We start from the raw sequence: 16565 nt of genomic DNA, 5'->3' as shown, positions 1-16565 counted from the left end.
AATGGGGTGACGTCAAGATTCGCCGAACTGCATTGTGGGAGCAAAGCGTTGCTTCTCTCGCGGTGCTCGCTGCAAAAGTAGAGCAATGTTCTACTTTTGACGCCTCGATGGAGGCGTCAGCCAATCGAATCATATGCCAGTACAAGCTCTAGCCAATCAAACCGCGTGCTTGTGTGTCTGGGGCGGGAGATTCATGTGATTGGTTGTTGGTTGAGTTTCAGCCCCCCCCGCCGGCAGGCAACAACGCACGCCGCCGTGTGTAGGGGCCGTAACACACACCGCAGCAGACTCTCTGCACGGAGGAGGAGCGGAGTCCGGCCGATGCTGCTCCTCCAAGGAAGAGGCACACGTTCGCTAAGCCGAATTATATCCGGTCACAGTGATCTGCTATTTTAAAGTAAAGTCAACACATATCGACCCTAAATATAGTCTATATTAACAACAAGAAAAGCGTTAACATATCGTTTTTTGTTTTATCTCTTGGGAACAATGCCTAAATCAAACTTTCTAATGGTTTGTTTTTCTAATAAACCTTGCATTGGGTTAGTCACACAATTCATTCTCTTGTGCTTTGTTCTATCTGAATTATGATAAGGAGTTATCACAAGCTGTTTAGTTGTGCTATCTTACAATCCATACTGTATATAGTAAATGTGAGGTAAAGTGTGTCGCCAAGGTAACCGGTTAGAACTCAAAGTGGCGATGAGGTCTTAACATGTATGGAAAGGGTCTTAAAAAAGGTCTTAAAAGGTATTACATTTGACTTCAGGAGTCCTGCAAATACCCTGTAACTGCCTCGCGCATTGTGGCCACTGTAAACCCGCGAAAGCATTGTGAGCTAATGAATGCAGACTTGAATGAACATAGTGATGAGCTAATGTGGATTTATTTTAAATGTATGAGAAACAAAGAGGGGAAACGGACATGTTTGTTCACTCCTGTTATTTAAGTTACTTAAGGGTGTGTATAGTGTTGTGTTAAAGCAGATTTAATTGTATCCTATGGTCGTGGATGTTGTGGCGTCTCCTATGGATGCTGATGTGTGGATGTTATGTGGTGTTTTGATAACTTTGTTGAGCTTGTTTTTAGCTGCTTGTGTTTTCTATCTTACTGAACGTTTATTGCTTCAGCTGATAAGGCTGGTTATGAATCAAGAGGAGGAGCTGCAGACAGGTGAGGGTGTTAAAGTCCAAATATGAAGTCAGACTGCCAGACGCCATTTTACAGCTCGACGGAGCAGGAGGACAACAGGGTGAGTGTTAACACCAAGATCTGCTTTCTAACACATTCATTATTCACTCTGTTAAACTGGATGTCAGAAAAAAACGTATTGGTTAAAAATCTGCGTCCTAGAGTCCAATGAGACTTCTCCATGTGTTGTGAACTTTTATTATTCCTGTTTTCCTAGTTATCAGAGTTACATAACATGTGACGCAGTCAAAATGGAGAGCGGCCTGAAGTCTGACTGATTTCATGTATTTTAACCAAGTTTAATATTAAGATGATTTAGATTGAATCAAGTGTGTGTGTGTGTGTGTGTGTGTGTGTCTCCAGTGTTACTGGTCTATCTCTCAGAGAATATGAGTGATTTAAAAGATGAGGAAGAGGACACATCTTCAGTCTCCAACTGTCTGTCTCTGAAGAGTGACCGGTCTATGACTCCACATCCATATGTCAGAAATGAACCTGGACCCTCAGGCACAAAGTAAGAGTCTGTTTCTACTGTAAACTGACCTGAAGAGGATTCTGTTGTTTTGGTATCTGATAATCTAAACTGTTTAATGAAACCCAGTAGAGTACATTAATAAAGTTGAACTCTTGCTCCTTGTCATCATCAGCAATAGTAAATGATCTACCAGTGAAATCATCCTCACACTATACATGTTGGACTTTGTGTTAAATTAAGCTAATAAAATACAAATATGTAAAACGTTTCACACTCAAATGAATTTTAACAACATAAACCCACAATCAAGACTCAAAAACTAAATAAGGTAAACAGTCATCAAAAGCTACTCTTTAAATAAACTAATGATGTTTAAAACATGTGTTGTTTCCACAGACAGAGAGCAGAGTCTCCAGTCCCCAGCTGTCTGTCTCTGAAGAGTAACCGGTCTATGGGGAAACCTATAAACTTCAGTAATGAACCTGGACCCTCAGACACAAAGTAAGAGTCTGTCTCTACTGTAACCTGACCTGAAGAGGATTCAGTTTTTATGTAATCTAATATATTAAACTGTTCTTTAATGATATCATGTGAGCAGTTTGTAAAGGAAAACACAGCAGAGTACAGCAAGATAACATTATTTGATGATAATTCAATATGAAATTATATTATCATTGTATCTGTGCTATAACATGGTTTTAAATAGCAAACATGTTGATAAATACTGATTTAGAACTAAATATATATCATCCAAAACAGTATTTAACTACTTGGGCATGTTTATGATATGTCTTTTTAAGATGTTTATTAATAATAGCAGTCACCTGGTGAGCTGGTTGAGTTTAGCATTAGCGGATATAACAGAGTTTAAGAGATTACATGTAGACAGGGGCGGACTGGCCATCGGGACGTTCGGGACGAATCCCAATGGGCCGGTAGCCCGGTACCGAAGTGGGCCGGTCGGACCACTCGACGTGGCCCACTGCCCCACTCCGATCGACCCACTTTGGTACAGGTGAAATTGTAATCAGCTTAATGCTTGGCCCATGTATACGAGTGAACGTGGATCGCTTTATTTAGTGATCAGATATGATCGGAAAAGCATTCCATGTAAATGGGGCTATTGATAGGTTGTCAAACTTGTCAATTTTATGTTTTCGAAAGTAGGCTAACAGATTAACTGAAGGGGTTGGGCCGGGAGAGATGAGTCGTCTCTTCCAATTGGAAAGAGGCATCAGAGGTCTACTCATTAGACAAGCTCCCTAGCTTCGTTTGATGATTGATCAGTACGTTAGCTAGCCAAATTGAGAAAGATGGAGAACAGTAAAAAAAGAAAGGGTGGGGCTGAAAAAGCCAGAATGAAAAAACGAAAATTGCTACATGACGATGCTGGAACATTTTCGAAAATCACAGAGCTGTTTAGTAGAAGGGCTCCCGCTCCCAGTCGCAGTAATAAGGAGGAGAATGAAAAGGAAGATGATGAATCACAGACCCGGCATATAATGACAGCAGGTGCAGTGTGCAGGGCTGTGTTAATTTGTGTTACTGTTAGCAATAGCATTAGTTGACTGAGAAAACCGTCAAGAAAAAAGTTTAGTGATGTTACGACTAGTATAATATGCCCATGGCTGTGATTGACAACCTGGATAGCCAGTCAGAAGCTAGAATGCCAACCTAGAGAGCCAATCAGAACCTAGAACGGGCTGCAGGGCTGGCCAGACTATTATATTGCGTTAGGATAGAGTCATATGCTCATGATATTCCAAGTTAAATTATATAATATTGTAATTTTAAATAATTATATGAAATAATATTAATATTCAATAATATTAATATTGAATAATAAGGACACAGAGATGTGTGGCCAATTCACTATTGCATTCATTTTAGTGATTGACATTACTGTGCATGATATTGTATTCCTTGAAGTTGGTTATTTAATACTGGACAAGTGCTCTCATAATGACTATTAGAATAATTTGTTGGTTGGACCACATGGCATTGATTGAATGTCTGAGCTGCATGTGCATTGGCACTTATTTTTGTTTACAGCCAGGCACAGGCAACCATTTTTGACTATACCCATTAGCTGTACTTTGTCCTTATTCCCAATTGTACATTCACGTTACTGACTCCTACAGTCAGCCACTTTGACACACTTCACACATGACACGGACATTTTTAAGAAACCTTAACTAAAGGGAGGTTTCATTTTGCACCTTGCTCCTGTTGTCCATCTCTTTTATGTTATGGCTTGACTCTGGGGAATCTATCCTTAACAGTATACAGTATATGAGCATAGTAGATGTATCATTTATCTGTAGGCTACAAGGGTGGCCCGCATGTGTGGGCGGCGGCCCGGTGTGTGGGCCGGTGCGTCTGAACGTCCCGGGCTGAATTTGTGTCCCAGTCCGCCCCTGCATATAGAGTCAATGCAAAGACCCAGATCCGTGCCTGGCAACACGAAGGAAGTGAAGATGGGAAATTCATATCACCTGCGTATTCGTTCAGCGTGACACATTTCAACTTGAGTGTAAAGTCTGACGCTCTGTTACAGAAAGCTGTCAGTGTTGAGATTGTGCTCCTGTGGTCTCTGACGGTCTGAGGGGAATCAGAGAGGAGAACAGAGCTCTACAGCAGCTCATATTCAATCAGGGTTATAATGTTCCTGTTTAAACCAGAGACTGTCTGTGGTGCTAACAATATAGTCACTGCTGTACGTATAACTACATGAAGTTCTTCTGAGCGCTGATGGAGCAGCTAATGTTAGCCTAACTTTAATCAAACCCATCTCATTCAGAAAACAAACGTTTGTAAAAGTGTACGCTCATTGTGTTGGAGACAGACTTGACAAAGCTTTAACTCAGTATCAAATCAGTATCATTCTGTTGTTATTTAGGCTTCCTTTTCAGAAGCTTATTGCTATGAATTCACAGCAGATTCTCTGTAGGTTGGGTTTCTAAAGCACCAGGTTAATACAGCTGAGTGTCTTAGTAGATGCAGTGAACTTGTGCTCCTCTGGGGGATGTCATGAGTCCAGACAGGATGCTCTTTGGTTTCATGATAATGTGAATTGTAAGCTATCTACCTGATCACAAAGGTATATGGAATAGACCTTTTTTTAAATATCAAACTAGAATGTTCCCCTTGTTGTACCTTTGGGGATAATCAGCTCCCCTAAAGTGCTATAAAGGATGTGTTCCTCTCCACAGAGGGAAGAGGAAGAGTGGTGTTCCTGTGGAGGAGCAGCTGTCCAGCTGTGCTCTGTGTCAGGACGTCCTGAAGGATCCAGTCTCTACCAGCTGTGGACACTGGTTCTGCAGACAGTGCATCACCTCATACTGGGAGCAGAGACCTCCATCAGGAGACCCCTCCTGTCCCCAGTGTGGAGAAAGATCCAGAACCAGAGCTGGCCTGCAGACAGCCAGTCAGAGCAGCTCTGTACGAGGTAAGAGGCCGAACTCATGCAGCGTCTTATTCCTCTTCCTGGTTCATTTGGTCTTGATAAGGTATTCTGTTGTAGAGCATAGACATTAAGCTGTTTGCAAAACATTTCAACTCAGTCTGTTTTTATTAGTTTTATTGTTAGATTCTCAAAAGCATTTCCTGATTCTCTCGTGTTTGCTTCTCTTCCAGCAGATAGTGGTCTGCAGGAGGTTCTAGATGAACATCGGCTCAGTCTGAGGAGGAGATGTGAACGTGTGACTGAAGGAACTGATCAAAGTGAAACCCTCCTCAACAGCATCTTCACTGAGCTCTACATCACACAAGGCCAGAGTGAAGATGTTAATACCCAGCATGAGGTGAGGCAGCTGGAGACAGCTTCCAAGAAGGAGACCCTCCATGACACTCCAATCAAGTGCCAGGACATCTTTAAAGCCTCACCGGACCAACAGACTCCCATCAGATCGGTCCTGACCAACGGAGTCGCTGGAGTTGGAAAAAGCTTCTCGGTGCAGAAGTTCACTCTGGACTGGGCCGAGGGTTTGGGAAACCAAGATGTCAGTCTGGTGATCCCGCTCTCCTTCAGGGAGCTGAACCTGATCAAAGGTGAGCAGTACAGTCTTCTCAGGCTGCTCCATGTCTTCCATCCAACCTTACAGAAGGTCACAGCAGAGCAGCTGGCTGGCTGCAAAGTGCTGCTCATCTTTGACGGCCTGGATGAAAGCAGACTTTCTCTGGACTTCAGAAACAATGAGGTTGTGTCTGATGTCTCACAGAAGTCCTCAGTCAACGTGCTGCTGACAAACCTCATCAGGGGGAAGCTGCTTCCTTCGGCTCTCGTCTGGATAACTTCCAGACCTGCAGCGGCCAATCAGATCCCTCCTGAGTGTGTGGACAGGGTGACAGAAGTACGAGGCTTCACTGACGCCCAGAAGGAGGAGTACTTCAGGAGGAGATCGAGTGATGAAGACCTGTCCAGCAGAATCATCTCTCACATCAAGAGCTCCAGGAGCCTCCACATCATGTGCATGATCCCAGTCTTCTGCTGGATCACTGCTGCAGTTCTGGACCACATGTTGACTACAGACCAGAGAGGAGAGCTGCCCCAGACCCTCACTGACATGTACTCACACTTCCTGCTGGTCCAGACCAAGAGGAAGAAGCAGAAGTATGAAGAGGGACATGAGACGAGTCCACAGCAGCTGACGGAGGCTGACTGGGAGGTTCTTCTGAAGCTGGGGAGGCTGGCGTTTGAACATCTGGAGAAAGGAGACATCATGTTCTACCAAGAAGACCTGCAGCGCTGTGGCCTTGATGTCACCGAGGCCTTGGTGCACTCAGGAGTTTGTACAGAGATCTTCAAAAGAGAGAGTGTGATCTTCCAGAAAACAGTCTACTGCTTTGTTCATCTGAGCGTTCAGGAGTTTCTGGCTGCAGTCTACATGTTGCACTGTTACACCAAGAGAGACACAGCGGTACTGAAGGACTTCCTGCAGGCATACTATAACACCAGCAGAGATCAGGATTACCCATCCTTGGATGTCTTCCTAAAGGGAGCCATGCAGAAATCCCTCAGTAGTAAAAATGGCCACCTGGACCTGTTTGTCCGCTTTCTCCACGGCCTCTCTCTGGAGTCCAACCAGAGACTGTTAGGAGGCCTGCTGGGTCGCACAGACAAGCGTCCAACAATCATCCAGAGACTCTTCAAAGGCAAGCTGGGTCACACAGACATCCAGAGAGCCATCAAGAACCTGAAGGAGATGAGCAGTGATGAAATCTCTCCTGACAGGAGCATCAACATCTTCCACTGTCTGACAGAGATGAAGGACCACTCAGTACATCAGAAGATCACAAAGTTCCTGAAGTCAGAGAACAGATCAAAGGAGCTCTCTGTGATCCACTGCTCTGCTCTGGCCTACATGCTGCAGATGTCAGAGGATGTTCTGGATGAGTTGGACCTGAGGAAGTACAACACATCATATGAGGGACGACGGAGACTGATTCCAGTTGTGAGGAACTGCAGGAAGGCCAAGTAAGTCCAGATGCGATTAACTTTATAATGTAATGTGGATCAGGAGTTTAATTATTCAAATAAACACTTTAACATTTCTGCTGTTTAAATACTGAGAGCAAAATAAAACCAACACTGTTCTTCTATTTATTTATAATGATAGCTAAACTGAAGCGTTCAACCTGATCTCACCAGAATGCGTGACTCCACCACGACTCCTTTACACCACAATGCGTGGTGGAGTCACGAACTTTGTTACATTTGCGTGTCGGCACCACGCAAACAACCTCAATGTAAAGTGAATGAGGCTCCTTTGTCGTGGTGCACACACGCATTCTACAACGTCCCGCAGTGAGCTTTTATTCTATAAAACGTGTTTAAAACTTTATAGCTTGTAGTAACTCACGGGAGGCTTCTTTTATTTTATTTGTATTCATAATTTGATAACTTGATACTCAAATGATATCTAGAGTAAAACAGTTTCGTGCCTGATAGGACAACACACTCTCACTCCCTAAGCGTCCAATAGCGACGTTTGGTCAGTGTCCGTGGCGTCCAATTGTGACGCTCCTAGGCTCCTTCAGCCTCATAAAGAGACGCAAATAGCGTTCAACTGATTGCAATGTATTCCCATCTGCGTCTGGATTTGACGCTCATGGAAGCACGGCATTCATTTATGTCGGCTGCCCTTAAAGGTAATGTGAGCGTCCATTCCCAGGAGTAAAGGATGGCAGAAGACACTACACTACCCAGAATCCCCAGCTATCGTTTGGACTACACCATGTGCTCTTGACAAACCCCGTGATAGTCCTCAAGCTCTGTGATTGGAGAGTGTGCTCCGAGGGTTAAGCCGATTCTCGAACAGCACTTGAAATGGGATGGAACCACGGCAGACTGTCCAAAACTGGATTTGAACGGGTCCACCGCGTCCCCCCTCCCCTCCCCCACCCCGTCCCCAGAACTACACATGCTGGCTATTCTGTTTCGCAACATGTTCTCTATGGCACGTCTCTACTGGGAGTTGTAGTTTTAAAAGACGTTTTCGTATTTCCCATAATAAGAAGTTGCCAGTATTAAACTGTGTACATCCCTGGAGGTTTAGGGGACAGGAAACACTCACATTTAAAACATATAATTAATAAATGGGTGAAAATTGCTTGTGCCCATTATGGGCAGTATTACTATATATACCCACATGCCAGCTAAGGTCAGAAGAGCTTTATTTAACAGCTGGTCTTATGTGTGTGACCCCTGTGATAACATTACATTACATTAATTGATAAGCCTGAAACATGCACTTGTCAAGGTTCAGAGGCACATTGTGCAAATATGGCAGTAGCCATCGATCAGCTTAAGATAAGATATACTTTATTGATCCCAAGTTGGAACATTTGCGTTACATCAGCATGTGTAACAGTTAAATATGCAGTTGTGTTTATTTGAAAATCATTTAGTATAATCACACAAATTCTGTGTTTTATATTTAACAATTCTGTGTTCTTTATTTATTGATTGTTCAATACCTGACAAGGCCGGAGATGAAATATCTACATACATCTATAAGAGTATAATACATTATGTATAATATCAGTTAAAATAAGTGCTTCAACATAGTTAACATTGCTGGAGGTATGCACACATATTGATAGATGTCTTGTAATGCACTATTGAGGAACCTGCAACCCAAGTTTTTCATTCAGTGCAGAACTACACCACAGTTGTGTAGGCCTATATGATATGTCAATAAACCTTAGAACATCATGAAATCTTGAACGGGATGTGCAAAATAGTCATTACATACAGTCTTTAATTAACAATTAGTAGAGAATAACGAGTAATGAATATACTTTATAGGGATCGTATTAATATCTAATAATAAAAATATTGAAATTCAATAACATGCTTTAACCACCAGGTGTCCCTTTATATCAGCTGTGCACCTTTATGGTGTAAATACAGCCTATCTACCAATTGGATCAAATATAAAAGTGAGCCGAATTAGTGTTGATACGGCAAGGAGACGTATTGTGTGAAAAGAAATGTAAGATGTTGTTTAATGGCTGATATATTTATGATCCACGTCACGTTTTCAGTTCCTCATGTTTGTCTTCTCATCAGGGCTCTATAAATACAGAACTACGGCAGATATGTAATATGTAATGCAGCCGCACCGTGTATTACAATGCCGTTATGTGATGACTTTCAAAGAGAAAAGCAAGCACACTCGGAATAAGGTATTATTATTATTTCGGTCTGTTTCCGGTATTTGTTAATGACGGTGTGCTGTGAGATGTGAGACTGGAATTGCACAGGGGGGAAATAACGTAGGCTATCTTTAGATGCGGATTTTGTTAAACTAATATGTTTAGGCTGTGGACCAACACTATACATTGACGGGGAAGGGGGTAGCAATCAAGATAACACCATTAAACAGTTACACAACATAACAGAAATAATATCGATAGCAGCGTCCCTAGCAACCACCTTGGTAACAATGAAAACGTCGCGATTTCCTGAAGTAATCTTCGTAATAACTAGCAAACTAAAGATCATGTACATCCACTGCACACATAATCTGAAATAACAACTCATATTTCTCGCATCAAATGACATCAAAACGCATTTTAATGGCCAAACTAACTTTAAAATAGGCATTTTACACCTAGAATAAAACGAAGTTCGGCCATGTTTTCTTTTTCTGCAGGGAGACATTTGAAGATCACGTGACATAGACGCCAGCCATCGGAATGAATGGTGAAAAAAACGGGGTTTGTCAAACAGAGCACATGGTGTAGGCCAAACGATAGCTGGGGATTCTGGGTAGTGTAGTGTCTTCTGCCATCCTTTACTCAGAAAACATATTTGTTTCTCCGAATCGAAGGGGAAAAATACAAAAGCATTGCACACAATTTAAACCAATCAATGTTGTGTAATTAACAAGGATAATCTGGTGTTTTTTAGTCGATGAGTAGTGCAGATATCACTGTAAAATCAATCGACAGTAAGAGGAGTACTTACTTCCGGGTGTAAATTCTCCGTTATCCAATGGGAATTGATGCTCACATTGCCTTTAAGGGCAGCCGGCATAAACGAATGCCGTGCTTCCATGAGCGTCAAATCCCGACGCAGATGGGAATACATTGCAATCAGTTGAAAGCTATTTGCGTCCCTTTATGACGCTGAAGGAGCCTAGGAGCGTCACAACTGGACGCCACGGACACTGACCAAACGTCGCTATTGGACGCTTAGGGAGTGAGAGTGTGTTGGATAGGAGGATGTGCTAACTAATAAGTCTTTATTTAAAGAAATGTGCAGAATACGACAGTGTAATGGTGGAAGTATACACACATTGATAGATGTCTTGTAATGCACTGTTGATGAACCTGTGACCCAAGTTTGTCATTCATTGCATAACTACACTGTTGTGTATGATATGTCAATAAACCTTAGAAAATCTTGAAATATTGAAAGGGATGTGCAAAATAGCAATTATATACAGTCTTTAATGAACTATTAGAGAATAACGAGTAATGAATATGCTTTAAACGGATCTGCAGATAAATATTTAGTCTTCTCAAGCACCAACTATCAAATATCTCGCCTGATTGTTGGCACTTGACAATCACCTTCACTGAATTTCATTCAGGTGTAACTAAAGTCTGATTTAAGGGTTGTTTATATTTCACATCATTAATCCAAATCTGTAAAGTAACTAAAATAAATGTAGTGGAGTAAAAATACCAGGTTAACCTTAAAGAAAGCCCTCAGGATTATAAAAGACCCCATCACCCCAGCCACAAACGGTTCTGTCTGCTGCAGTCTGGCAGGCGGTACCGCAGCATCCGGACTAAAACCACCAGACACAGAGACAGCTTCATCCCACAGGCCAGAAGACTATTAAACACCTGAACTTAGAAACAACATTCATCTGGCTGCTACTTAGAAATTATTTATCTAATATATCATATTCCAATCACTTGTATATAGACTCTTATTGCACTATTTCACTATTTTTTCTGTGTATCTGTTTTATTGCGTAGCACTGTTGGAGGAGCCTGTGACCTAAGGGGGGGAGGGGGGTAGGACACGTTCGATTCCTGTTTTGAATAGTGTGCCGTCGATGGGTTTCATTCCATTTCAAAGTCCTTTTGGACGCTCTGTGTAAACGTCGCGCATCCAATCACAGAGGTTGAGGACTGATCACGGGGTTTGTCAAGCTAAGCACATGGTGTAGTCCCAAACGATAGCTGAGGATTCTGGGTAGTGTAGTGTCTTCGGCCATCCTAAAACTCAGAAAAAATCTTTGTTTCTCCGAATCGAAGGGGGAAAATACAAAAGCATTGCACACAATTCAAACCAATCAATGTTGTGTAATTAACAAGGACAATTTGGTGTTTTCTAGTCGATGAGTAGTGCAGATATCACTGAGATCAATCCACAGTAAGGAGAATAGGCTACTTACTTCCGGGTGTAAAATTCTCCGTTATCCAATGGGAATGGACGCTCGTAATACAATACAGAGGACATGATCATTATCTTTTAAATAACGTTAACTAAAGGGAACAATCTATTTGACACAGCTGAAGCTCTGGCCTTCCTTTAAAACTAACTAATTTAATACAAATCACAGTTGCATTACACACAATGCAGTGTTTTTTGAGAACACAAATTCGTAACTAATGTAATTTTTACATTCTGACGAAAAATACAAATAATTATGAATACAAATAAAAGAAGCCTCCCGTGAGTTACTACAAGCTATAAAGTAGATTTAAAAAACGTTGTATAGAATAAAAGCTCACTGCGGGACGTTGTAGAATGCGTGTGTGCACCACGACAAAGGAGCCTCATTCACTTTACATTGGGGTTGTTTGCGTGGTGCCGACACGTAAATGTAACAAAGTTCGTGACTCCACCACGCATTGTGGTGTTAAGGAGTCGTGGTGGAGTCACGCATTCTGGTGAGATCAGGTTGGAAGCGTTCCTCTCTTCATATTGAGTGAAGGAGGCGACATGTCAAACACATGAAGGACTCTAGAGGTTTCTCAGCATGTGATCACACCACACAGCAGGACTTACAGTGATCAGAGAAAGCTGTTATTATTACTTTCTAGTAGTTTCTTTATCATTAAGCAGACACACGTTTTCATCACAATGTGTTGGAGTTCAAAATAAGATCATGTGTCCCCTCTTCTTCATGTCTCTTCTACATCAACATGTGTCCCCTATTCTTCATGTCTCTTCTACATCAACATGTGTCCCCTCTTCTTCATGTCTCTTCTACATCAACATGTGTCCCCTCTTCTTCATGTCTCTTCTACATCAACATGTGTCCCCTCTTCTTCATGTCTCTTCTACATCAACATGTGTCCCCTCTTCCTCATGTCTCTTCTACATCAACATGTGTCCCCTCTTCTTCATGTCTCTTCTACATCAACATGTGTCCCCTCTTCCTCATGTCTCTTCTACATCTACATGTGTCCCCTCTTCTTCATGTCAATCAGCAACCAAGGTAACCCCCCCCCCCTTATCATCTTAATCTCCCCCTAGAGCACCATTGAGTTCTTTGTAACCAAATCTCTCTCCGAGGGGCGTGGGGAGGGGCTCCTTATTTTCATCTAAAGTAACAGACAGAGAATCAGCACTTTGGAAACAGGGCTGAAACAGAGGGGATTATGGGTAATGCTGCAATGATCTGTTTGGTGTTTCAGCCAATCAGAGACATGTTCTGGATATATCTGAGACCTGTGATATATTGATGACAAACAGTATAATAGGAGCACAGACATGTGATCAGATCACACTGACAACATATTAAGCTCTACTATAATATATTATGATATATTATATAAAATGGACTAACAGCAAATCTCAATCAATTCATCAAATTCTTCAAGTTAATATAATGTTTCCGATCTAGATCCCTCCGCTTCGCGTCGGGCTCCTGATCAGCCTGTCGGTGTTCTTTTCCCCATAATGACCGCGTCGCATCCCGCTTATTACATGGCCACATTCTCAACAAAGTAACGTTATGACTCCCAATATTAATTGAAATGCTTTTATGGATTTAGAAAATGATTTTATTGATTTAAAAAATAGTTGTATTGATTTAAATTGACATGCATCCGCGAAGAAAAATAGTCCGTTGTTACCGTTTGAACTAACGTAGCAACGGGCGGCAGGAACTGCTTCGATAGCGTTTTTGAAGAGCTTTCTGATTACAGATTTGAAAACATCGCTGCTTGCTTTAAAAGTAGCACACTTCATTATGTCAAACCTTGGAAAGTATCTCGATATCCCTGCCCTGATGCCAAAGTAACTGCACACTGTATGTGTTGCCGTTTGATGTCTATGTCTGGACCGCTGCGTAAAAAGGAGGGTTTCTGCCCGTTACTTCTGCGCTGTTTTCTTGTCCCTCTTGTCTTTTTCTTTTCTTCACTGGGGACTCATCAGCCACTAACCATTCCTCCAAATTACTGTGCTCTCCAAATATATTAAAAATGAATGTTAAAATCCTCCATGTTGCTATCACACGACAGCGGAAAACTAAAGACAATCAGACAGTTTGCTTGCTTTTCAAACTGTTAAATTTGAAAAACAGTGAGAGCGTCTCTTGTCAGTTTGAAAAGCCAACGGCAGGAACTGCTTGTGTTTTTGAAGAGCCTTTTGATTACAGATTTGAAAACATCGCTCCTTGCTTTAAAAGTAGCACAATTCATTATGTCAAACCTTGGAAAGTATCTAGATATCCCTGCCCTAATCATGCCAAAGTAACTGTTTGATGTCTATGTCTGGACCGCTGCGTAAAAAGGAGGGTTTCTGCCCCGTTACTTCTCCGCAGTTTTTACTTCTCCGCAGTTTTTACTTCTCCGCAGTTTTTCTTGTCCCAGTTTCGGCCCAACTGTATACAGTTCAATCGACCGGACTTCTTTCTGAAGATGTGAGCGTCCTTAACAACGGTCAATAAGTCCTTGACAGCGGTCTGTCTGTTCGGTATTAACAACGTGTCACGTGTTCTGAATTGACCAATCAGAATCGAGTATTCAACTAAGCCATGTAATAACTTGTTTTAACACATGTTGTAATATGTGTGTTATTATAGACTTGATGACTGTGGACTCTCAGAGACTCACTGTGAAGTCGTGGCCTCAGCTCTGAAGTCGGACCCCTCCCATCTGAGAGATCTGGACCTGGGTCTCAACCCTCTGGAGGATTCAGGAGTGGAGCTGCTGAGTTCTGGACTAAAGAGTCCAAACTGCAGACTGGAGGTTCTCAGGTCAGTTCACTGACTGCAGTTCATACAGATCTGTTTGTGTTTATGATTTTCTGAATTTGAACAAATACATTTTAATTGTTATTTCTTCCATGTTTGCTAATGACTGCATATTGATCAGATTATCAAAGAGAAGGTGAATGTGTGAGGGAGAGAGTTTGAGCTTCCACAGACTCACTCTGTGCTCCATGAGTCAGTGGAGATGCTGTCAGTACTGATGAGCTGTCAGGGAGATGAAGGAGTTGATAAACATCTGATCAAAGTGAAAGATCCAGATTATCAGTGGATTGTTTCTACATCATCTCTGACATTAAAACCCTGTTTAACTCTGAACAGATTATTAAACCTGGAGTTATTTCAAACAGGAACTTTGTTTTCTAAATCAAATCAAATCAAGTTTTATTTATATAGCACATTTATAAACGATTTATGGTCGAGCCAAAGTGCTGTACATATAATACAAATAGCCTACAGTAGAGACACTTTACAGCAAATACAACAGCACAGTTTGTACAGAATATCAGTATGACAATACGACACCCTCTGTCCTTAGACCCTCTGTCCTTAGACCCTCTGTCCTCAGACCCTCACATCGTACAAGGAACAACTTCCAGAGAAAACCCACAGTTTAAGGGGAACATGGGAGAAACCTCAGGGAGAGCAACAGAGGAGGGATCCCTCTCCCAGGACGGACAGACGTGCAATAGATGCCGTGTGTAAATCGAAAAGATAATACATTTGCAACATATAGACCGAATGTTAGGAAATGCATGTGTCTGTAATAAGAAGATGAATCCACGAGGATGTCAGCTACAATCCTGAGGAAGCCATCAGGGAAGCAGCATGACGAGACCCAAGGCAGGACCGCAGAGACAGGTTCAGCCACGACCCGAAGTCCACGACTTAATCCAGAACTCAGGATAGAGGATCCAAGACACAGGACTACAGCAAGAGGATCAGCCTCGACTCCGGATCCCGGCGTAGATATAGAAAAAAAAAATGTGGCTGGGTTAATCGGGACAAGAGAATACACAGACACAGACAGACAGACAGACGGAAGAACAAGCACTCCCTTAGAATAGGTTAAGGGCAAAGGGTAGCAAGTGAGAGAGTAAGAAACATAGGTGGAGAGGCACACACAGGGAACAAAGTCCCCATTGGAGCCTTAGTTGGAAATGTATGAGAGATAGGGAGGTACGCTGTGTCTACGAATCGTAACAATCCCCGGCCTGTCTATCAATCAATCAATCAATGTTTATTTATATAGCCCAATATCACAAATGTTACATTTGTCTCAGTGGTCTTCACAGTGTGTACAGAATATCAGTATGACAATACGACACCCTCTGTCCTTAGACCCTCACATCGTACAAGGAAAAACTTCCAAAGAAAACCCAGTTTAAAGGGAAAAATGGGAGAAACCTCAGGGAGAGCAACAGAGGAGGGATCCCTCTCCCAGGACGGACAGACGTGCAATAGATGCCGTGTGTAAATTGAAAAGATAATACATTTGCAACATAGGTAGTCCAAATGTTTGGAAATGCATGTGTGTATAATAGGAAGATGAATCCACGAGGATATCCATCCAGGACCTATGATCCAGGACCACAGCCACGACTCAAGATCCAGCGCTCGCGATCCAGGACACAGGACCGCAGGATCATCCATGACTCCGGATCCCAGCCTATATAGACACCAAAAAAATGTGTTCAATGTCTAAGCCACTCTACAAACCTGTTTCCCTCTAATAAAACCTTGAGAGGTTAGAGAGGGAAAAGGTCTTGGATAAAAGTTATTCTTGATAAGAGAAGCCTAGAAGGCCAGAGAGAAAAAGTGAGTTTTAAGTGTTGATTTAAAAACCTCCAGGTTCTGAGCCGACCTCACGTGGAGGGGCAAAGTATTCCAGAGCCTGGGGCCAGCCGCTGCGAAAGCTCGATGCCCTCGGGTTTTGAGCCTGGTCTTAGGCACTATGAACAGCAGCTGATCAGCCAACCTTAAGGCTCTGGCTTAAAGTTACATCATGTTTTCTTTATTCAGCCTGATTGGCTGTTTACTTTCTGACATCTACATGTTTATGTTCCCAATCATGTAGATGTGTTTTCACAGATAATAGACAGAAGGCTGATATAATGATGATCCTCAATAACAGAATGACGGTCACTGTTATTCAG

At 42.2% G+C, this 16565-nt stretch overlaps 1 pseudogene; it reads left to right on the top strand.

Moving 5' to 3' along the window:
* Positions 1–1580: 1580 nt before the first annotated feature.
* Positions 1581–14410, top strand: LOC117453970 (protein NLRC3-like; annotated as a pseudogene).
* The last annotated feature ends 2155 nt before the right edge of the window (positions 14411–16565 follow it).

This window comes from Pseudochaenichthys georgianus, chromosome 10 (assembly GCF_902827115.2).
Source record: "Pseudochaenichthys georgianus chromosome 10, fPseGeo1.2, whole genome shotgun sequence".
NCBI lineage: Eukaryota > Metazoa > Chordata > Actinopteri > Perciformes > Channichthyidae > Pseudochaenichthys > Pseudochaenichthys georgianus.
Note: the sequence above shows the minus strand (reverse complement) of the source record. Positions and strands in the feature narration are given on the sequence as shown.